The sequence below is a fragment of the Chrysemys picta genome, chromosome 1 (genome assembly GCF_011386835.1).
Source record: "Chrysemys picta bellii isolate R12L10 chromosome 1, ASM1138683v2, whole genome shotgun sequence".
Lineage (NCBI taxonomy): Eukaryota > Metazoa > Chordata > Testudines > Emydidae > Chrysemys > Chrysemys picta.
In genome coordinates, this window is record NC_088791.1 from 218,326,712 (window position 1) to 218,349,949 (window position 23,238).

Sequence of the window (23,238 nt, forward strand, 5' to 3'; positions counted from 1 at the left end):
AATGACAGAGCTGCGGGTGGCTATCTTACAACAGAAAAACTTCAAAAACAGACTCCAACGAGAGACTGCTGAGCTGGAATTGATATGCAAACTAGATATAATCAACTCAGGATTGAATAAGGACTGGGAATGGCTGAGCCATTACAAACATTGAATCTATCTCCCCTTGTAAGTATTCTCACACTTCTTATCAAACTGTCTGTACTGGGCTATCTTGATTATCACTTCAAAAGTTTTTTTCTCTTACTTAATTGGCCTCTCAGAGTTGGTAAGACAACTCCCACCTGTTCATGCTCTCTGTATGTGTGTATATATATCTCCTCAATATATGTTCCACTCTATATGCATCCGAAGAAGTGGGCTGTAGCCCACGAAAGCTTATGCTCTAATAAATTTGTTAGTCTCTAAGGTGCCACAAGTACTCCTGTTCTTTTTGCAGATACAGACTAACACGGCTGCTACTCTGAAATAGTAAGAGAGAGTCCTGTGGCACCTTTAAGACTAACAGATGTATTGGAGCATAAGCTTTCATGGCTGAATGCCCACTTGGTCGGATGGGCATTCACCCACGAAAGCTTATGCTCCAATACATCTGTTACTCTTAAAGGTGCCACAGGACTCTCTGTTGCTTTTTACAGATCCAGACTAACACGGCTACCCCTCTGATACTTGTTTCAATAGTATGTCTGTCCAAAGCTTGCAAATCGCTCAGTAACAAAGCAGAACAGTTTAAAGTGCTGTCGCCACGATGGGATTAATCAAAGTGACAAACGCTGCCCAGAGCCCTTCTAGCACCATGAGCGACAATTCCCATGGGATCATTTGAACACAGGCTTCCCCGAACAAGCCAACATGGATTTTCAGTGACACTAAGAAAAAGCTCTGACTGCAATTGACGTGACTGGAGTCAGAGAGAGGAGAACTTTGGTAACCGACAAGAGAGACTGTTCGTAACTTTCAAACAGGAGGAAACAGAACCATTGTGAAATCAGTATCATTAGTGATTGTGTATATGTGCCATACATATCATTGGATATAGGAACAATGAGCTTATTGATCAGACCCCGGGGAGTTTTTTCAGCCCAAACCTATATATATATAGGAACAAAATGAATATTTGGTGAAATTGACTTTCTGTCTCAGCACTTTTCTGACAGGTCATCTCACTTCTGCAGCAGACACGTCTCACTTTGAACCAGTCCCTTTAATACATTACCCGTACAGTAGGTGGGACGTGGGACTTCCTATCTATTTCGTTGCACTGTACATGGCAAAGCCAGCACTTACCCCAAATCATAGCAGAGGAGACGAGCCAGATGCCTCATGAAAGAAGAGGCACAAAAGAAGACCCCAGACACAAGCAATCTGCCTGAATCTCATCCTGGCCAGAAGGAATGCATGGAGAGCCTTGATTATAGCACAGCCATATCAAACCCAATGGGTTCATTTCACCAGCAGGGGATCTCAGCTTGAGGTCACAGTTTCTCAGTGGAAACCTGTCCAAGGCTGGGAACACGAGGGCTGGGTAGTGGATTGCACCCTGGTGGGGAACAAATATGTGATAAGGGGCTCTTCACTCGAGCAGACAAAGGCATAACAAGATCCAATGGCTGGAAGGTGAAACTGGACAAATTTGGACTGGCAATAAGGTGTCCATTTTTCATAGTGAGGTAATTAACCCTGGGAACAATTTATCAAGTGGATTCACTGGCAATTTTAAAATCAAGGCTGGATTTTTTTTCTAAAATATCTGCTCTAGTTCGAAATGGAATTAATTCAGGAAAGGTTTATGGATACAGGAGGTCAGACACCAAAAGATCACAATGATACCTTCTGGCCTTAGAGTCTATGAATCTATGAAAATCTCTCTATAGACTGGAGAGATGTAGATGGGTCCCAAATATGGTGATTCGGGGGCAATTCAAACTTGGGTCTCTTAGAAATAGGAAAAATGGGAAAAATTCTGGATTTGGTTCTGGAAAGAGGTAGCGTTAGAGGAGGAATCCAAGGCTGATTCAAAGGTGTGTCTCAGGATGGGGTCCCCACCAGGGCAGGAGCAGTCATCACCCCCAATGCAAGAGGAAGATGCTTCGTTTGGGGGAAGGGGGAGCTGTATAGCGTTGGGGATTCATGGATTAAAGATCCATCCTTAGGGAACACTGAACCACTGCTCTCTAACTCTTGATGTCTGGAGGCTCCTCACTGACATAGGAAGAAGTTTGATGCTGAAATCAACCTCAGTGGCTTCTGGAGAGCTTAAATTGTGATGTCCTGGTCAGCCATTGCCAAGGCAAGATATTGCACAGGCACTAGGGGGCTGTTTCCTGGTAGGGGACAGGGTCCCCCACGTCCAAGGTGTTGCCTGGGAGATAGTGCATTTCCTTTGCCTCCCCCTGGAAATTTAATCCTTTCTTCTAGGGAAGTCCTAGACTATTTTTTTGGTGGGATAAGGGACATTGCACCATCTGCAGGTGAAATTCTGTCCTTGGTCAAATGCATTTGCATTCGTAGTTTTTAAGGCCAGAGGGACCAGTGGACTAGCCTGACCTCCTGCATAATGTGACGAAGTGGGGTTTTCCCCTTTGTTATGTTGCATGTGAGTCTTACTGTCTTGTATGAATACTGCATGTACCTCAGTTTCCCTATGTACTGCACCAATGCCTAGGTGGTGGGAATATGAGTGCCCTCACCCCACCCTTTCTCCCCATGTTAATGGGTAGATAGTAGACAGAGATATTTGGAGAAAGGTGACTGTGGGGAGACACAAACACTTTCTGCAGGCACACTGGGCTATTGCTAAGGGATCAGAGATCAGTAATTCTCATCAGTAACTATCATCATACTGTGCAGCACCTTTCATTGAAGGATCTTCAAAACACCTAGCAAAGGAAAGTGGCTATGAACATATACCCATTATACTGAGAGGTAAACTGAGGCAAAGGGAGATGTAACTTGGTGAAGGTCACACAGAGAATGACAGACAGAACCCAGGAGTCCTGACTTCCCTGCTGTAACCACGGTCTCTCCATTAGTAACAAGAAGGAAATGGATTCATGGTGTAGCAGGGATTGTTCATTAGGTGGGTGTGACGAACTTGCCCAGGATGCAACCTGGAATGGGGGTACCGCTGAGCCCTCTGGCATACCAACCTGGGCTCCCTCTCACACTATGAGGCTGTGACAAGCAGCAATCCTCTCTGGGTTCTGCACTTCCACAGCCAGACACAGCCAGGGACGCACCCAGCTGCAGTTACATGAATGCTTTCACTAGGGAATCATGAACCAACAATAGAGAGGCACCAGCCAATTCCCCCCCATCCCAGCTCCCCAGCCTAGGACCCCAGAGCTGTACCGTCTTACCCTGGTCAGAAGCCCGGCGAGGGTAAGTTTATTCCCCAATCTGCCCCCACCACCTCAGTGTGGAGAGGACAATGCACTAGCCCCTGGTCCTGAGCAGGTTTCCCTTTTGCATTTCAAACAGAACGAGGTTTCCAGTCCAATGCCTGGTGGACAAGTGTCCGCGTCACAAAACCGACATGGATGGAACTCACAGCTCTCTCCTCTGTGAGGTTGTGTCGTCAGGTCAGAGAGCAGGGTCGCACGTGAGAGCCACTGAGAACTCGAGCTGCCTGTCAGCCCGGAAACTTTCTCCACCACTGAATTCACTAAGACCTCTAGTCCTGTAATGATTTTTGTGTTGGTTGGTTTTTAATTTCTGGGGCTGGGCACAGCCCGAGCACGCAGTACTGCAGGCCAGACCCTCAGCTGACCCCGGCTTTGGTGCTGACGCGGTATCAAAACCTCTGCAGAAGAGAAGAGAATTCATAGAGTTCAAGGTCAGAAAGGACCCCTGTGATCATCTGCTCTGACCTCCGGCATGACACACGCCAGAGAACTTCCCCCATTCCATGCCCGCTGCGGGTCTTGTAGCCCTGGATCTCACACTGCAGTGCTCTTGCTAGCTAAGTCATTTCTCATGGGACGACTAGGCAAGAAAGAATAGGACTATTGGTCTGGACACAGCAGTGTCAAATGCCTTATGTCTAATCTTGGCAGGATTAGATTCTCAGTCAACGTTGATTTCACCACACACACAAACCGACAAGAAATATTCCCATTGATGATTCTAGACATTTACAGCTAGGCAAAGTAAGACAAATGCTACTTGAGAACATATCAGAGTTTCAGTTAAGGATATTGACTGGGTATATTTTGACCTGTGATGGTGACAATTTGATTTTTAACAGCTATAAAGCTTTCATTTTTGGAACCTCAATGTCTGCCATTAAATAATTGTCTGATCCCCGCCATTGCCTGGCACCCTCCCCGCCCCCCCATAATTTCCTGCAAGTGTGAACATTTAAATAGATAAAAATGGGGAAAAAATGCTCTAAAATAAACATCAATATTATCCATCAAAATTATATTAAAAAAATCGAATTCTCTCCCGCTTTCTGGGAAAAAATCAGTGTCTTTAGCTGAAAAGTATAAGCAGAAGCAGTTGTGTGGGTGTTTGAATGACTGCTGATCCAGCCGGAGAAGATCTGATGTAGGGTGGGATTTCTTGGGCACACAGAGAAAATCCACATCGCCCTGGGGTGTATAATATTTTCCCTGCTAACGTGTCACTTCCATCGCCTTTCCTTCCCGGCAGAGCTGGGGGAATGGTAGATAATCGTTAGCCAAATATGATATTGGAAAACAATAGTGGATAAGTTATTCAACGGCTACATTTGCAAATTATTCAGCGAGCTCGGTAAGCCGGGTGGATAATGGAGAGAAAAAATGATGGAGGTAATGATCTAAAAAGATCAGAAGACGTGCTGAAGGCATGAACTGAGGAGTGTCGTCTGGCCAGCGCGTCTGTGGGTTTGTCCACATTAGAAATGGAGCTGTATTTAACAGCCATTGTCCAGGTAGCTGCTGGTCTGAACAGAGCCAGCCCCTGCATAGAGACAATCTCCCTCTGGAAGAGGCCAATCATGTTGTCCGCACAGGGAGTAGAATTTGGTTTACTTTGTAGTGTACTGGTTCTTAACAAGAACCCAGGGCCAGGTTTTTTTAAGGTATTTAGGTTCCTAACTCTGATTTCAATGGGAGTTAGGCACCTAAATATCTTTAAAAACCTGACCATGGTCTATGTATAGCACTTGGCATCCACAGGTCTCAAAGTGCTTTACCAAGGGGGACCAGGGCCATCAGCCCCCTTTTAACAACAGAGAGACTAAGAGGTAATCAAGAATAAGCCCCCTCCGGGGCCCTAAATCCCATTGGCACAGAGCTTGGGCACCTAAATCAGCTAGGTGTGTTTGAAAAAGTTACGCTGGGAGTTTAGGTGACTGGGCCAAGACAACACAGAAAGTCAGTAGCAGAGCCTAGACCCAGGTCGCTTGACGTCACATGTCTGCTGATGCACAGCTTGTGTAGCGTGTGTGTATGTGTCTGTGAGAGAGAGAGACAGGCAGACAGTGCATGCAGGTACCCCTTCATGGGCTACAAGTCTGCCTGACACAACCTGCCAGGCATTGCCGTTGTCTTTGGCAGGACGCTGTACTCTGGTCAAAGCAGGCAATTTAAAACTCAGCACAGCATTTCTTGTCAGGTTTAGGTCACAACCGTCCACTTTTTCTGGGTACTAGACCTGCATGTGGGGGCATCATTAAACGGAGGCTATTTTTTAAGGTACATTCAGGCCCCCAGGGGGGGTGGGGTGGGGGCAGAGCTTTGGGGAGAAGGGGCAGTGTGGGGTGGGGGGCTCGGGGAGAAGGGGCAGGATGGAGGCACAGCCTTGGGGAGAAGGGGTGAGGTGAGGGCAGGAGCTCAGGGAGAAGGGGCGGCATGGGGGCAGGGGATTGGGGAGAAGGAGTGGGATGGGGGCAGGGCCTTGGTGATAAGGGGTTATGTGGGGGCAGGGAATCGGGGAGATGGGGTGGTATGGGGGCAGGGGCTCAGGGAGAAGGGGCAGGGTGGGGGCAGGGCCTCGGGGAAAAGGGGCAGGGCCTTGGGGAGAAGGGGTGGGGTGGGGGCAGAGGTACAGGGAAAAGGGGCGGGGTGGGGGCAGGGACTTGGGGCTCAAGGTGGCCTGGGGACAGGGCCATGGGTAGAAGGGGTTATGTGGGGGCAGGGGCTTGGGGAGAAGTGGTGGGATGGGGTCAGGGGATCGGGTAGAAGGGGCATTGTGGGGGTAGGGGATTGGGTAAAAGGGGTAGGGTGGGGGCAGGCTCAGATAGAATGACATGGGCCTATATCTTCAAAGGGTGTTAAGCAACTAACCCCCAGTGATAAGATTTAGACCCTGGTCCTTGTGCCAATGGACTGGCAATGTACTTTCCAGCATGGCACATGGCAGGGGGCGGGGCAAACAGTGGTGTGTAGGAGATGGATAAAGAAGGACCAAGGTTCCAGCCAGCTGTTTATTTACTGAGGTCCCCACTTCAGCAAAGTGCCTCGACTTCAGTGGAACTCGAAGAGCTTCAGTTGCTTAGCTGTAGTGAGCCCAGTGTGTGTGTGTGGGGGGGGGGGAGTTGGGGGGTTGGACTGGAACAATGCACCAGCTTTCTTGGAATATCAAGGCAGGGCAGAGAAGATACAGCCACACGGAGGTCCGTTCTCTAGTACTGTCCAATGAGAACTGGGGCTCCCATGGGCTCCACTTAAGGGGACCTAAGGAGAATGCTTCATGGATTCCAAGTCCAGAAGGGACCATCGTAATCATCTAGTTTGACTCTCTGTGTAGCACAGGCCAGAGACCTGCCCACAATAATCCCTAGAGCAGAGCTTTTAGAAAAAACAGCCAGTCGTGATTCAAAAATCATCAAGTGATGGAGAATCCACCAAGAGCCTGGGTAAATCTCTTAGGGGAGGATTTATTAAAGAGGATACTCTATATCCTAGGCAAGAAAAAAGGATAGAGGTTGATGAAGTGCAGGTAGGGACTGAAGAGAAACAGACAAAAGAAAGAGTTTCATTCAATTACATCCCTTGAAGGTGGACATCTAAATATTGACCAAGTTTCTAAGTGCTTGTGTAGTCTAAGTGCTAGAAGTCTAAATACTAAGATGGGTGAACTTGAGTGGCTGATATTAAATGAGGACATTGCTATAACAGGCCTCACAGAAACGTGATGGAACGATGATAATGAACGGGACAGGGTAATACCAGGGCACAAAAGGTAGAGGAATGACCGTGTAGGTCGTGCTGGTAGGGGCGTGGCACTATGTGTGAAAGAAAGAAAGTCAAATATAGTAAAAATCTTAAATGAATCAAACTGAACCATAGAATATGCATAGAAATTCCATGCTTGGATAAGAGTATAGCAATAGGAATATATTACTGACCAGCTGACCAGGGTGGTGACAGTGACTGTGAAATGTTCAGGGACATTAGAGAGGTTACGATAACAAAAAAATCCCAACAGTAATAGGGGATTTTAACTATCCCTGTATTGACTGGGTACATGTCACCTCAGGACGGGATGCAGAGAAAAAATTTCTAGGCAGCACTGCTTCCTGGAGCAGCTGGTCCTGGAACCCACAAGGGGAGAGGAAGTTCTTGATTTAGTCCTAAGTGGAGCACAGGGTCTGGTCCAAGAGGTAAATATATCTGCAGCACTTGGTAATAGTGACTCTAATGTAATTAAATTTAACATCCTTGTAGGGAGTGAAATACCAACAAAGCTCACCATGGTAACATTTAACTTCCAAAAGGGGAACTACATAAGAATGCGGTAGTTAGTGAATGGACATTAAAAGGAAGAGTAACAAGAGTGAAGTGCCTGCAAGCTGCATGGAAATAATTTAATAACATCATAATCAAAGCTCAAACTAAATGTATCCCCTAAATTACCGCCACAACAAAAAAAATCCCAGTAAGATGTCCAAAAAAACCACCATTGTGGCTAAACACGAGAATAAAGAGGTGATTAGAGGCAAAAAGAAATCTGTTAAAAATTGGAAGTCAAATCGTACTGAGGAAAATAGAAAGGAGCATTAACTCTGGCAAGTCAAGTTTAAGGGTATAATTAGGCAGGCCAAACAAAAATTTGAAGAACAACTAGAAAAAGACACAAGAACTAACAACAATTTTTTTTCAAAGTACATCAGAACAGGAAGCCTGCTAAACAATGAGTGGGGACCCTGGACGATTCAGGTACTAAAGGAGCAGACAAGGAAGATGAAGCTATTGTAGGGAGGATAAATGCATCGGTTTTCACTGCAGATGATATGAGGGAGATTCTCATACCTGATTCTTTTTAGGTGACAGATCTGAGGAACTGTCCCACATTGCGGTATCATTAGAAGAGGTTTTTGGAACAAATTGATCAATTAAATAGTAATAATTCACCAGGACCAGATGGGACTCACCTAAGAGTTCTGAAGGAACTCAAATATCAGACTGGACAAATACTAACCATGGTATGTAATGTATCACTTAAATCAACCTCTGTACCAGATGACTGGCAGAGAGCTAATGTGATGCTGATTTTTAAAAAAGGCTCCAGAGGTGATCTTGGTACATGTAGAAAAGGGGGATCCGGTGGATATAGTGTACTTGGACTTTCAGAAAGCCTCTGTGATGGAGCAGGGAGCGGGGCAGATTTGACCTGGGAATGTTGCAGGGGAGTTACATTGGGGATGGGGGACTTCCCTTGAAGGAAGCTACCTGAGCTGTAACCTGAGCCAGGAGGGGGGTTGGGAGAAGTGACACCTTCTGGTGGGGAGACTGGACCAAGGAGAGGAGGAGCTGGGGGGGAGGGGGGAAAGAGCTGCTGGAGGAATTTTTAATTTCAGTTTGGTGCTGGGTGGTGGAACGCAGGGAACCCCAAGGTTGGGGTCTAAGCTCCCTGTCCCCCAGAAGGACTTGACTGAAGGGTCCTGGCTGTACCTACAAGCCCTGTTTTAGACTGCGTTCCTACTGTCCAATAAACCTTTTGTTTTACTGGCTGGCTGAGAGTCACGGTGAATCCCAGGAAGAGGGGTGCAGGGCCCTGACGTCCCCCCCACTCCGTGACAGCCTCTGACAATGTTCCTAATCAAAGGCTCTTAGGCAAAGTCAATTGTCATGAATTAAGAAGAAAGGTCCTCTCATGGATCAGAAACTGGTTAAAATAGGAAACAAAGGGTAGAAATAAATGGTCATTTTTCAGAATGGAGAGGAGTAACTAGTGGTGTCCCACAGGGGTCTGTACTGGGACCAGTCCTATTCAACATATTCATAAGTGATCTGGAAAAAGGGATAAACCGTGAGGTGGGAAAATTCCCATTTGAGGCAAAATTACTCAAGATAGTTAAGTCCCAAGCAGATTACAAAGAGTTACAAAGGGATCTCACAAAACTGGGTGAGTGGGCAACAAAGTGGCAGATGAAAGTCAGTGTTGACAAAGGAAAAGTAATGCACATTGAAAACGTAATTCCAGCTATTCAAACAAAATGATGGGGTGTAAATTAGCTGTTACCACTCAAGAAAGAAATCCTGGGGTCATTACCCCTAGTTCTTTGAAAACACCCACTCAATGTGCAGCAGCAGTCAAAAACCACAACCAAATCAAAACTAACACAATGTGAAGAACCATTAGGAAAGGGCTAGAAAATAAGACATAAAATATCATATTGTCTCTCTATATACCCAGGATCTGCCCAAACCTTGGATACTGCGTGCAGTTCTGGTTGCCCCATCTCAAAAAAGATATACTGGAATTGGAAAAGGTACAGAAAAGGGTGACAAAAATGATGAGGGGTATGGAACAGATTCCATATGAGGGGAGATTTAAAAGACTGGGACTGTTCAGGTTGGAAAGGAGGGATATGATAGAGGCCTGTAAAATCATGAGTGGTGTGGAAAAAGTGAATCGGGAAGCGTTGTTAACCCCTTCACAAGAACCAGGGGGTCACCCAATGAAGTTAATAGGCAGCAGCTTTTAAAACAAATAAAAGAAAGTATTTCTTCACACAGTGCGCAGCCAGCCTGTGGAACTCACTGCCAAAGGATGTTGTGAAGGCCAAAAGTATAACTGATCCAAAGAATAATCAGATAAGTTCATGGAGGGTAGGTCCATCAATGGCTAGTAGCCAAGATGGTCAGGGACACAGCCCCATGCTCTGGGTGTCTTTAAACTTCTGACTGCGAGAAGCTGGGAGCAGATGATGGGATGGATCACTCGATAATTGCCCTGTTCTGTTCATTCCCCCTGAAGCATCTGCACCAACCACTGTCAGAAGACAGGACACCGGGCTACATGGACCATTGGGCTGACCCAGTCTGGCCTTTGTCATGTTTCTAAAGTGTTCCACTGATGGATGGGCTGCTGCAGACAGGCCTTTTCCAGGAGATCCCCCTGGTACAGAGCTGGCATAGCCCCGGCCTAGCAGACGTCCAGGGGGTGCTGAGTGTGGGAGGCTGATGGGATCTAGTGCTGCCACCTAGGGGTGTGGTCCTGTAGCACGAAGGACAGAGGTGCATGATTTGACCTAGAGCTGGGCTTGAAAACAGAGTTTTTTTCCCCCATGAAAATTTTTGACGCAAACTAAAATGTTTCCTTTTCATCCATGTTTTGGGGTGAGTTTTCATAGAAAACGGATCATTTTTCTCTGTAAGCTCAGCTGCCATGATGCTGCCCAGCTGCAACTGCCTGGATCCCGAAGAGAAATGGAGGCTTTTCATCTGCCTCGTCCTCGTCACATAAATGAAGGTTGCACTGACCGAGTCTATGGCTGTGGTATGGAAAAGTCAGAAGCTCCTGCCCAGTCTATGGCTGGGTTATTATGCCCATCAGCTACTCTAACCAACTTCAGCAGGTGCTGCAGTGACAAACTCTATTAGCACATCTCTGAGGAGCCTGTGCTAGCAGGGAGCTGGAGAGGGTCCTAGAGCAGTTGTGGTGGCCCAGAGATTGGGGGTGGGCTTGGCTACCAGTGGATCACTGAGATCTGCACCTAACTTCGGGGATCTCTGGTTCCTGGGTCCCTCTCTTTATTCCACAGGTAAATTTGTTGGACTGGAAGGGACCTCGAGAGGGCATCTAGTCCTGTCCCTGTACTCGTGTCAGAACTAAGTATTATATCGACCATTCCTGACAGGTATTTGTCTGACCTGTCCTTAAAAATCTCCAACTATAGAGATTTCACAACATCCCTGGGCAATTTATTCCAGTGCTTAACCCCCCTGACAGGTGAGAAGTTTTTCCCCTACTGGAACGATCCAAGGGTTAAAGCTGGTGCGCACTCAGCCAAGCAGCTGAGGTTCCCTGATGGCCAAGTGGCCCCCCAAGGGAATGTGCAAACATGCTTCATAAAGACAGTTCCCTCCCTATCTGAACAGATACTGCCTGCTGCCCGGCAACCTCTCCGATGACAAGTTGCGGTGGGGGAGGTCCAGGTTGGATATCAGGAAAAACTATTTCACTAGGAGGATGGTGAAACCCTGGAATGCGTTACCTAGGGAGGTGGTGGAGTCTCCTTCCTTGGAGGTTTTTAAGGCTCGGCTTGACAAAGCCCTGGCTGGGATGATTTAGCTGGGAATTGGTCCTGCTTTGAGCAGGGGGTTGGACTAGATGACCTCTTGAGGTCCCTTCCAACTCTGATATTCTATGATTCTATGACTCCTTGCCCTCTAGGATGAAGACCTCTGGCAGCTCCCCTTCTAGCAGGAATTGGGTATGTTGGCAGGTTTCACTATCTTTACAATGCGCAGTGAAGGGGAAAGGCTGCAAGCTGTTTCCATTGGCAGATGTTCTGTGCAGCGGCAGAGGACTCAGCTGGGCTGTCAGGGTGACTAAGGCTTTGGCTACACTTGAGAATTCACAACGCTGCCGCGGCAGGGCTGTGAAGCGCGAGTGTAGTCGCGCCGCCAGTGCTGCGAGAGCTCTCATGCAGCGCTGCAAGTACTCCACCTCTCCGAGGGGAATAGCTTGCAGTGCTGTGAGCGAGCGTGCAGCGCTGCAGGCGCTGATTACACTGGCGCTTTACAGCGCTGCACTCGCTGTGCTCGGGGGGGGGGGCGTTTTCACACCCCTGAGCGCAGCAAGTTGCAGCGCTGTACAGCCAGTGTAGCCCAGGCCTCAGTGACGGGGCTGGAGGGCAGGCAGTGCTAGGTAGCTCGGGAGCCCCTCCCTGACATGTACCCAGGTTCCTCGGTGGGTCATTCAAGCTACACAGAAATTGGAGTGTTAAAGCTCTCATGCCCCGAGTCAGGATTTCTCAGTGGGTCCTATTTCTGGAGGTGCCGTGTGCTCTGTACCCGATCCTGCCAGGGGCCGAGTGACAGGAGACCCCACAGAATATCAGTGACTAGTTCCCAAATCACCTCAGGTTTATTTACTCCTGGAAATTTAATCAGCAAATGTATTTTCAAAGCTTTTATTCTCTGGCTCGATTGTAAACGCAGGAATTCAGAGCTGTGTTGTTCTGTGGTAACAGGTCAGATGAGGCATATTTCTGTTTCCTGACTAGCTGAGGGCGCCAGCATTTCTGCCCTCTAGATACCCTTCACAGTTACAGGGCTACCTACATCTCTGCCCCCTCTCCAGTCTCTGAGTGCCACATGTCAGGCCTCGTACCCTGCCCTCTCATGGGGTGGAATCCCGCGATCCTACCACCTTCAGACTGGACTCTGGGATACAACACACTGTGGGTTGACTGTGCTTGCCGAGCAGGTCCGAGTGGGTTTGGCACTTGTGGTTCTTCCCTCTGGGACTCTGGGACTAGTGGTGAGACGAGTGACCAGCCAGCCTTCCTGAACCAAAATACTGTTTAATCTGAACAGTAGGGAGAACAAGAGGGTTTTCAAACAGTCTGTACACGTTTCTGACCCCAAGTCCTCCCACTCTGATGGGGACTCAGACAGGCTTAGGGCCGTCAGACTTCCCCAGCACTGTCTGTGCCTGTCAGTCTGAAGAGCTTCTCAGTAACGGCTGCCCAACAAATGAAAAATGTTGAAAATTAGAGTGAGAGCCCAGGGCATGAATAATTTCCATACTGATCCCAATGTCTGTTACCACTCTGGATACAGGCTACAGCCTGACCGAACAGAACCTGAGGAGAACCAGTCAGCTATTAACCCAGGGACAGATGAACTACTAGACTTTTGTTTGCTGGCAAGTGATTGACTGAGGGCTGAGATGCTGCAAACTTTTCAGGTTCTGAAGAATTCCAGATGACAGACGCTACATTTTAAGTCCCACTTGAACCTGAGAAATCATCTCTGAAGGAAGATCAGAGGGGAAAGAATGGGTTTATGTGTGTGCTACACCATAGATGTGTAAGTGATATAACTTTTGCTTTAGAAAGTATTTCAGAAGTACTCCAAATACCGTGTGCAATGGGTTTGTGCTATTAACTCTTTGTTCAGTGAACAGTTGGACGCTACCGTCTCCTGGTAACTGACCAGAAACTGTTTCTAACACTTAGATTCAGGGTCATGCACACAATATCTCTGCAATCCACGTGCCTGACTTTCCAAAAAGTCATGAGAGACCAGAACCGGTCATGATCCTCAGGGATCTGGTACAGATTGCAGAGGTGTTCAAAGGTAGACAAAAACTCCTCTATATCCTCAGTATCACTGTAAATGGGACACATCCTTTCCCAGTTTTTCTCATGGCGGGGGGGAAGTGGAGTACCAGGTGGGGATGACTTTCTCCGCTCTTCCATTACTTGGAGCTGAAGTCTGGCCGTCTCCTGTTCCATCCTGTGAGTCTCCTGTTCCATCTTGTGAGTCTCCTGCTCAGCAGCGAGCAGCTCTAGACGCCCCTTACGGGCTCTCTCTTCTCTCTCATCAGCCTCTTTCTCTCTCTCTCTTTCTAACTCTGCTATTTTTTGTTTCTCCAGCAATCGAAGATCTGCTAGCTTCTGTTCATGCTCAAATTGCAGTTTACTTGTCATCCTTTGCATCCTAATTTTTTCTGCTTCTTCTGCAGCCTCAGGTAAGGGCTGTGCTCTTGCCCCCTGATCACTGGCTATTAACAGATTTCTCAGTTCTTCCTTTGTAGCTTTCTTTCTAAAGCTTATCCTCTTTTCAGAACACAAATTTTCCAGGGCTTTTTTGCCAAGTCCCTCATATGCTCTTTGCTCAGCCATTGCAGCAGCTCTTTAACCAACAAAACTCTCAATCCCAAAATTCAAATTTGGACAGCGTGGGGTTCTGACCCAAAGCTTAATTGACCTGGTTCTGTGGATCCAAGCACGACTACGCCACTGTGACAAGGCGGTTCTGGCGGAACCCAACTGAGAGCGCCAACTCAGGACAAAATTGCTCAAACAGGGCAGTTACAGCCCAAGGCTGGGGTTTTTCCACCTCTAAGGCAAACCAAACCAGCCAGACTAGGAGGACTTCGGTCTCATCCCACTGGCTAACCGCAAGTCTCACAAGCAATCTCCTTAGACACTCCAGTTTCCCAGTATTACCCCCAGTACCGCACGTTATGGGGACAAATGGTTATGAAAACCAATACCCCAGTAAAAGAAAAAGGTTCTCCTGATCCCAAAGGACCAAGCCCCAGACCCAGGTCAATATACAAGTCAGATCTTACCCACAAATCACGCTGCTGCCAATCCTTTAGAATCTAAAATCTAAAGGTTTATTCATAAAAGGAAAAAGATAGAGATGAGAGTTAGAATTGGTTAAATGGAATCAATTACATACAGTAATGGCAAAGTTCTTGGTTCAGGCTTGCAGCAGCGATGGAATAAACTGCAGGTTCAAATCAAGTCTCTGGAATACATCCCCAGCTGGGATGGGTCATTCAGTCCTTTGTTCAGAGCTTCAGCTTGTAGCAAAGTTCCTCCAGAGGTAAGAAGCAGGATTGAAGACGAGATGGAGATGAGGCATCAGCCTTATATAGTCTTTTCCAGGTGTAAGAACACCTCTTTGTTCTTACTGTGGAAAATTACAGCAAAATGGAGTCTGGAGTCACATGGGCCAGTCCCTGCATACTTTGCTGAGGTACAAGGCGTATCTGCCTTCTCTCAATGGGTCCATTGTATAGCTGATGGTCCTTAATGGGCCATCAAGCAGGCTAGGCAGAGCTAATCTCAGCTTGTCTGGGATGTCACCCAGAAGCATAGCATAAGTTTGCCATACAGACAGTATAGAGCCAATATTCATAACTTCAACTACAAAACTGATACACACATATAGACAGCATAATCATAACCAGTAAACCATAACCTTGTCCTAGACACCCCATTTGACCCCCTTTATACAAGATTTGGGTGCCACTACAGGACCTTGGTTGCAACAATGATCTATACGGTCCCAGTTTATGTCAATAACGTCACAGCAGCATTCAAGGTGTGGGCGTACCATGGATTTATACAGAGGCAATATGATATTTTCTGTTTTACTATCTATCCCCCTCTTAATGATTCCCAGCACTCTGTTTGCTTTTTTGACTGCCGCTGCACATTGAGTGGATGTTTGGTCTGACCCAGTATGGCCATTCTTATGTTCTTATGTTTTCAGAGAACTATCCATAATGGCTCCAAAATCTCTTTCTAATTTAGACCCCATCATTTTATATGTATAGTTGGGATTATGTTTTCCAATGTGCATTACTTTGCTTTTATCAACACTGAATTTCATCTGCCATTTTGTTGCCCAGTCACCCAGTTTTGTAAGATCTCTTTGTATCTCTTCGCAGTCTGCTTTGGACTTAACTCTCTTGAGTAGTTTTGTATCATCTCCAAATTTTGCCACCTCACTGTTTGCCCCTTTTCCAGCTAATTTATGAATATGTTGAACAGCACTGGTCCCAGTACAGACCTCTGGGGAATCCTGCTATTTACCTCTCTCCATTCTGAAAAGTGACCATTTATTCCTACCCTTGCTGTGTGTGTGACAAGAACCAGGGACGTGGGAGGGGGAAGGGACAGCCCTCTAAGAGGGGGATAGAACCTGAGCCTCCCCCGAGCCTGGGGGAGGGCTCTGCCGGCTGGGCTAGCAGTCATAGGGGTGTCACTGCTTCCTCCAGCTCTGCCTCTTCCACGACTGACTCAGCCCCCCGAAGCTGCCCCGCTCCAGGCTAGGGGGCCTGTTTGTGGCTTGCTAGCTGAGTGAGGGGCCACCATGGGATGGGGTGGGGTTAGCACCCACCCCTCTGGTCAGCATCTCCCCATGGCTGGTGTACGTGGCTCCCCGCCAGGTGTGTTGGCTTTGTGGGTCCCCTTTCCCAGCGCTCATCTCTCCCAGTCACTGTGCAGGGAGCCCAGGCGCCGAGCTCCGCTTCGTGGAGCCCAGGGATCGAGGGGACTGACAGCGCCATGTTGCATCGCTCTACCCCAGAGGCTTTGTGGGTCCAGCTGCAGGGACATGCTCAGGATCGCGGAGGATGGACCTGTCTGAAGCAGGAATTGAACCCAGGATTCTTGAGTGTCAGGCCTGTGCCCCGCCACTGGGTCCCCCACGCTTGCTTCCTTCCTAAGGGGGCTCCTATCTTATAAGCCTTGTTCCCATCTGTTAACAATACCCCAGAGGCCATCTCCCAATCACACCCAGCTCCTCTGCACACCCACGGCCGGCCGGGCAGCCGCCCCGCACCCACCCGTCCAGTCTTGTCCCAGGTTAGCCCCACTCCTGTGAGGCGCTGCATGTAGGGACACAGCTGTGCCCATAGGGAGCTCACCACAGATCGGGGCCTAAGCCTGAGAGCTCTGTGGGGCAGGGGATGGCTTGTAGGCCACGTCTGCCCAGCACAGGGACCCCTGCTCCGGGATGGGGCAGACGGGCCTGAATGCAGTTCGAAGGATGCTAATTATAGTGCAGCTTCTGCTCGTTATCATTAGTTATCTCACAGCAGCACCCAGAGGCTGCAGCTGAGATCAGAGCCCTGTTGTGCTGGGTGCTGTACAGACACAGCGCGAGAGACAGGCCCTGCCCCAGCTGGGATCAGAGCCCCCTTGTGCCGGGCACTGTACAGACACAGCGCGAGAGACAGACCCTGCCCCAGCTGGGATTAGAGCCCTGTTGTGCCAGGCGCTGCACAGACACAGTGCGAGAGACAGACCCTGCCCCAGCTGGGATCAGAGCCCCGTTGTGCCGGGTGCTGCACAGACACAGCGCGAGAGACAGGCCCTGCCCCAGCTGGGATCAGAGCCCCGTTGTGCCGGGTGCTGCACAGACACAGCGCGAGAGACAGGCCCTGCCCCAGCTGGGATCAGAGCCCTGTTGTGCCAGGCGCTGCACAGATAGGGTTGCCAACGTTCTACTTGCACAAAACCAAACACCCTTGCCCTGCCCCCTGCCCTGCCCCTTCTCCGAGGCCCCGCCCCCTCTCACTCCATCCCGCCTCCCTCCGTCGTTCACTCTCCCCACCCTCACTCACACACTCATTTTCACTGGGCTGGCTCTGGAGGTTGGCGTGCAGGAGGGGGTGAGGGCTCTGGTAGGGAGTGCCGGCTCTGGGGTGGGGCCAGAAATGAGGAGTTCAGGGTGAGGCAGTGGGTTGGAGTGCAGGGGGGTGAGGACTTCAGCTGGGGGTGCAGGCTCTGGGCCTGATGGGTTTGTGGTGCAGGACGGGGCTCCAGGTTGGGGCTGAGGGGTTTGGGGGGTGGAAGGGGATCAAGGTTGGGGCACAGAAGGGGGTCAGGGTGCAGGATCCTGGCAGTACTTCAGATAGTTCCCGAAAGCAGTGGCATGTTCCCTCTCCGACTCCTACGCAGAGGCACGGCCAGGGGGCTCTGCACGCTGCCCTGTCTGCAGACACTGCGCTGCAGCTCCTATTGGCCAGGAAACGCGGCCAATGGGAGCTGTGAAGCTGGCGCTGGGGGTGGGGGCAGCATGCGGAGCCTCCTGGCTGCCCCTATGCGTAGGAACTGGAAGGGAGACATACCGCTACTTCTGGGCGCCGTGCGAAGCCACGGCAGGCAGGGAACCGCTGCGCCGCCAAGTGGACTTTTAACGGCCCGGTCAACATTGCGGACCGGAGCCACCAGTGTCCCTGTCAAAAACTGGACACCTGGCAACAGTAGCGCCAGCCACTAGACCCTGCCTTCCCCCCTACTGCTGTGTCGGGCCCCAGATCACTCCTGCGGATTGCACACAAAATAGAGGTTTATTAGCAAACCAATCCTAACTCTCGTCCAAGGCCCGGAGGCGGCTCTCCTCTTCGGAGGCGGTGCTGTTGAGTGACGGGGACAGCTTCCTCCGCCGGGCCTGCATCCTCTCCCGCAGGGCACACAGGTTCTCTCCGCGCAGCGCTGGCGTTCTGCCGTGTACCTGGCGAAGGTGGGCGTGAGCATGACGCTGATGGAACCAGCACACGTGGCCTGCGCTCTTGCCAGGACGTGACCCTGGCTGTGGAAGCTCCGTTTCCACCCCGGCCCGGTGTCCACGGCGCTCCAGGTTAGACGCTCCGACTGTCCCGGATGTGTCCTCGGTGGCATTTCCTCTGTTGAGTGACGGGGACAGCTTCACGCTCTTGGGGGACGGGGCGAGTTTCCGAGGGGGTGGCGGGGCGCCGCGCGGTGCAGCCACCGACCTGTCGACCTGTCCTCTCTCTCCCACTGATGCTCTGGAAGTGACACGTTCGAGGAAGCCCAGTATGATTCCCCTGAAGGTGGGGCCCTTCCCTTTGCAGGGGACGGACGGTGACTCGGCCCCTCTCCCTGGAGGAGCACGGGGCGGCTGTTCAGCCCTGGGCGGTGCCTCAGTCAGCACCAGGGCCTCTGTCTGCCTCACGTTTGTTCCAGCTGTCAGGAATCCCGGCTCTCCTGTGCCCGCGGGGCGGGCTCTTTCTCCCAGGGCTTCCTGACGGGGCCCTCCCAGCTGGCTTTTCCGGCTCCTCCTGCGCTGCAGCCGGACGTTCATTTTCCGCCGGCGTTCCTGGGCAGCGGCTCTCAGCCGCTCAGCTGCCATGTCGGCATAGACGGCCTGGGAGTGTATGACGCAGGGCGGCAGGATGAAGGAGCCCAGGGCCTTCTGCGCCAGGTGGATGTCCAGCCGGTGTGCCGCGGCCCGCGGAGAAGCAAGATGCTCCTGTGCCAGCGAGGGCCCCTCGGGCGCTGGGCGAGAGGCTGCGCGAGCGCTTTCTCCCGCAGACCAGTCGGAGGCCCTGGACTCGCTGCCCTCCAGAGACGACGGAGAGGAGACAGGTGGTTCATCTTTCGCCACGCTGGGAGCGCCCTGCCCCTGCCATCCGGGCTCAGCATGCAGAGGGTTTGGATCTGCCGCGTCTCCTAGGAGAGTTGCTGACCCCCTTACACGGATACGCTGTGTCTGCCACACCGGAGAGCTGGCCCCCGGAGAGCGGGCGCCGTCCCCCCCCTCTAGCTTGCAGCACGGGCAGTCCAAGCATGTGCAATGGTCCATTTCCAGGTGGCCCACGATTTCCAGAGACAGAGGCTGCTTCCCCCCTGGGCCATGGCGGCTGCGGCTCCGGACCATTCTCCTGAAGCTGGATTCCAGCTCCCGTGAGATCCTCTTCTCACTCCAAACGGCTGTCTCCATGGACGAGCTCTGGGATCGCCTGCCGGTCCCCACCAGCCGTGGAGCTCCTTCGCCATCATGGGTCCTCCAGTGCCCGGGACTCTCCTCAGGGCCCTGCTCTCTCTGCTGTGGGTGAGGCTCATGGGTCGCTGGGCGAAAGGCCAGTCTCTGGGACTCCTGGGCCCGGTGGGAAATTCCCAGCACCTTCTTCCCGGGAAAGTCCAGGGTGGATTTCAGCTCTGCCTTGTCCTCCGGGAAGTGGCGTGAGGAGCCGGGGGACCCTTCCCCATCACTCGTCTGGGAGGTCTCCTGGCTTCTCCTGCTGCTGCTCCCCAGGACGTGTTGGGACACTGCCTCGGGGCAGCTGGCTTTGCCCTCCTTTACCCCCATTTCATGCCAGTGCTGGGACCGGTGGGTGAGGGGCTCCCCGGGGCCTGGCTGGAGCTCTCCCGATTGCCCCATGGAGAGGGCTGTAGGACCTTGGCGGGGTGTATGGCAGACATTGAGCGGGGGCTGGGTTTGGCCTCTGGGCTCTGCTCCTGGTGGGGCAGGTGGCAGGAACAGCCGCAAGGACTCCTGGATCCTCCGGGGAAGCCCCCACCTCCGCTGCAGCGTCATCTTCCGGAGGTGGCGCTCCAGGCGGCCTCTCGTGTCCCCGTCCATGAGCGAAGGCTGCTGCCCCAGGACGAGGATGTGCAGCTCGGCGCGCTGGCGGGCTGCGGTCGGCCCCGGCAGTGGGGGCTCTGGCACAAAGGCTCTGAGCGACCGCTGGATGAGTGCGGGGAAGCCCCATGCGTGCTGCAGCCCTTTTTTCCTGACGTGCAGCTCCAGGGCCTCTCTGGCCTCCGCGCCCAGAAACAGAGCTTCCCGCGCCCGGAACTCGACTTCAGCCTCCCGGGGTGGAACCGGCGCACGGGGCGCCCTGGGAACCATCCTGCTGAGGGACTGGGTGTAGAGAGTACTCAGGCCCCACAGGGCCGTGAGATGTTTGTGCTGCACATTCAGCTCTAGGTGGCAGACGTCCTCCAGGTGCACAAAGGGCAGCAGGGGGTTCCTGGCTTTCGGGGCCCTGTCCCCCGCAGGGATCAGCTTGGGGAGGGGCAGCCGGGACACGAGATGCAGCCTTTGCCAGGAGCGTCTCACTGCAGCGGGGATGGCCCCCAGCCGGGTCTCCACACATTTCTTTGCCACGTGGAGCTGCAGCCGCTCCTGAGCGTCACGTCCCAGGCTGAGCCGCGGGCGGGGAGCAGCGACCACTCTCCTGGCTTTCCCCACGCCCCGCGCCAGGTGCACGGTGCTCTTGTGCCAGGGCAGCAGGAAAGGCCACTCTGCATCCTTTTCTGTACGGCTGCGAGGCCCGAACTCCGCGGGGGCTGAGGTAGGTCGGAGCAGCCGCACCGACTCCTGGATCCTCCTGGGCAGCCCCCAGCGCCGCTGCATGAGTCTCTTGCGGAGGCTGAGCTCCAGCTCTCGTCTGCTGCCCTCGCTGAGGAAGGACAGCTCGGCCTGGAGAACGGCCACGTCCCCGTCGGCCGGTGGAGGGGCCTTGGGCTGGCCGGGGCGGGGGGGAGCCGCCATCAGGCCCCGCATGGATTTCTGGACGACAAGAGGCAGCCCCCACTCGTGCTGCAGCCTCTTCGTCCTGACGTGCAGCTCCAGCTCCTCCCGGGCTCCCGGTGGGAGGAAGGGCAGCTCCTGCTCCATGAACTCGGTCCCAGCTGCGCGGGAGCTGGAGGGCGGCGGGGCGGGCGAGGGGCCTGCGTGGAACAGCTTGGCCAGGGACTGTCGGTAGAGCATGGGCAGCCCCCACCTGAAGCTCAGGTGCTTGTGGAGAAGGTTGAGCTCCAGGTGATCCGACGTCGCCTGCTCCAGGAAGAACAGCTCCCGGGGCCGCTGCTCCAGGGATCTCTGGCCCGGCCGAATCAGCCGGGGCAAGGGGAGCTTTCCCGCCTGGCGGGCGGCTTGCTGCGAGTGTTGGGCCCTGCGGGGGATCAGGCCCAGGCGGATCTCTATGTTTTTCCTGGTCACATGTCTCTCCAGCAGCTGGTGGCACGTGTCCGGGCTGAGCTGCTGGCTCCATGCGGTTCCCAGGGGCCCGGCTAAGGAGACAGCCACTGCTGCGGGGCCCACAGGTGCCCCCCTGGAGGGTGATTCCCTTGGAGCCCTTCTCGCTGACAGCCCCCTGAGAGGCCGGCTGGCCCTTCTGCCTCGCGTGTCTGGATGTGTCCCCGGAGCTGCGGTCGTGGGGGGCATGAAGCCCTGCAGGGACTCCCGCACCCTCCTGGGGAGCCCCCACCTCCTCTCGGCCGCCCTCCGCCGGATGTGGGCTTCCAGCTCCCTCTTGGTGGCCAGAGGGATGGGAGGGGCCCCGCTGCTGACACGGAGCTCCATGGCTGCCGGCCGGACTCTCCCCTTGGCCCTGGGGCGCGTGGGCGGGGGTGGCATGAAACACCTCAGCGATCGCCGCACCAGGCCCGGCAGGCCCCATTCGTGCTGCAGCCGCTTCCTCAGGACATGCCTCTCCAGCAGCTCCCGGCCCTCGGGGGCCACGAAGGGAGTCTCCAGGGGGCAGAACTCGATGGCCGTGCCGTGGGGCAGCAGGGGGGCGTGTGGCATGGGCGGGCTGGGCACCATCTTGGCCAGGGACTCCGCGTACAGGGTGGGGAGAGCCCTGAAGTACTGGATGTGTTTGTGCTTCACGTCGAGCTCCACGCTGCCTGCCTTGCAGCTGAGCAGGGGGCAGAGCCGGTGACGGGCCAGGGGAGCCTTGTGGCCTGGGGGGATCAGTTTAGGCAGGAGCAGGTCTCTGCGCCCCAGGGTAGCCATTTTCTGAGAGCTCCTCAGCACGGCGGGCAGTGCGCCCAGTCTGATTTCCAAGCCCTTCCTGGCAATGTGTCCCTGCAGCTCCCGGGTGTCTCTGCAGCAGCGCGAGCCGGGTGCGGATTCGGACGCTCTGGCGGGGCCCTGGGAGGCCCGGGCTAAGGCTCTAGCTCTGAGGCCAGGCATCTGGGCTGCCCACGTCACTGGGCCTGGCCCCTTTGGAGCCCATCTCCTGGATGGCCGGGGGCCGAGCTGGGGGTGTGGAGATGTGGCTGGCATCAGCAGCCTCAAGGACTCCTGGATCCTTCTGGGCATCCCCCATCTCTTCAGATGCACCATTCTTTGCAGATGCCGCTCCAGCTCCGTCCTGGAGCCGACGCTCAGGAAGGGCAGGGCCTGTGGTATGGTCACCACGCTGCCTGCCCCTGAGGGTCTGCGTGTGGTGGGTTTCGGTGCTGGGGGCATGAAGATCTTCAAAGTGTTCTGCAGGGTGCAGGGCAGCCCCAGGGCGTGCTGCAGCCTCTTTACCTGGACGTGCCGCTCGAGACTCGCCCTGACGTCGCTGTGGAGGAAGGGGGTCTCCACTTCGGCCAATTCTATCCTTCCGGGCACACGCAGGGGTCCAGGACTGACCTGCACCGGGGGTCTCCCAGCCAGAGATGTCAGAGCTTTCCCCGCGGCCCTGGGTGCCGCGCTCTCTTGGTCTCGCTGCCGTTTGGCCTCCCGCCCTGACATCCTGGCCCCACCTGGGGACTTGGCCAGAAACGGCACCCAATCGGGGCGATGCACCTGCTTCTGGGGAGCAGCCTGGGGGCTCCTTGCTCTGCCTCTGTGCAGGAAACTCCCTCCCCAGCCACGTTCCCCTTGGCTTGGAGGGAAGGGCTCGTGCTGGGCAGGAGAGGGGCCGGGGTACTCCTCATGCCTGGGAAGAAATGTCTCGTGCTGGCTCGATCCAGTTCTCAGCTCCCAAGCGAGTAGGGGCGGCTCGTGCTGGAGAGAAGAG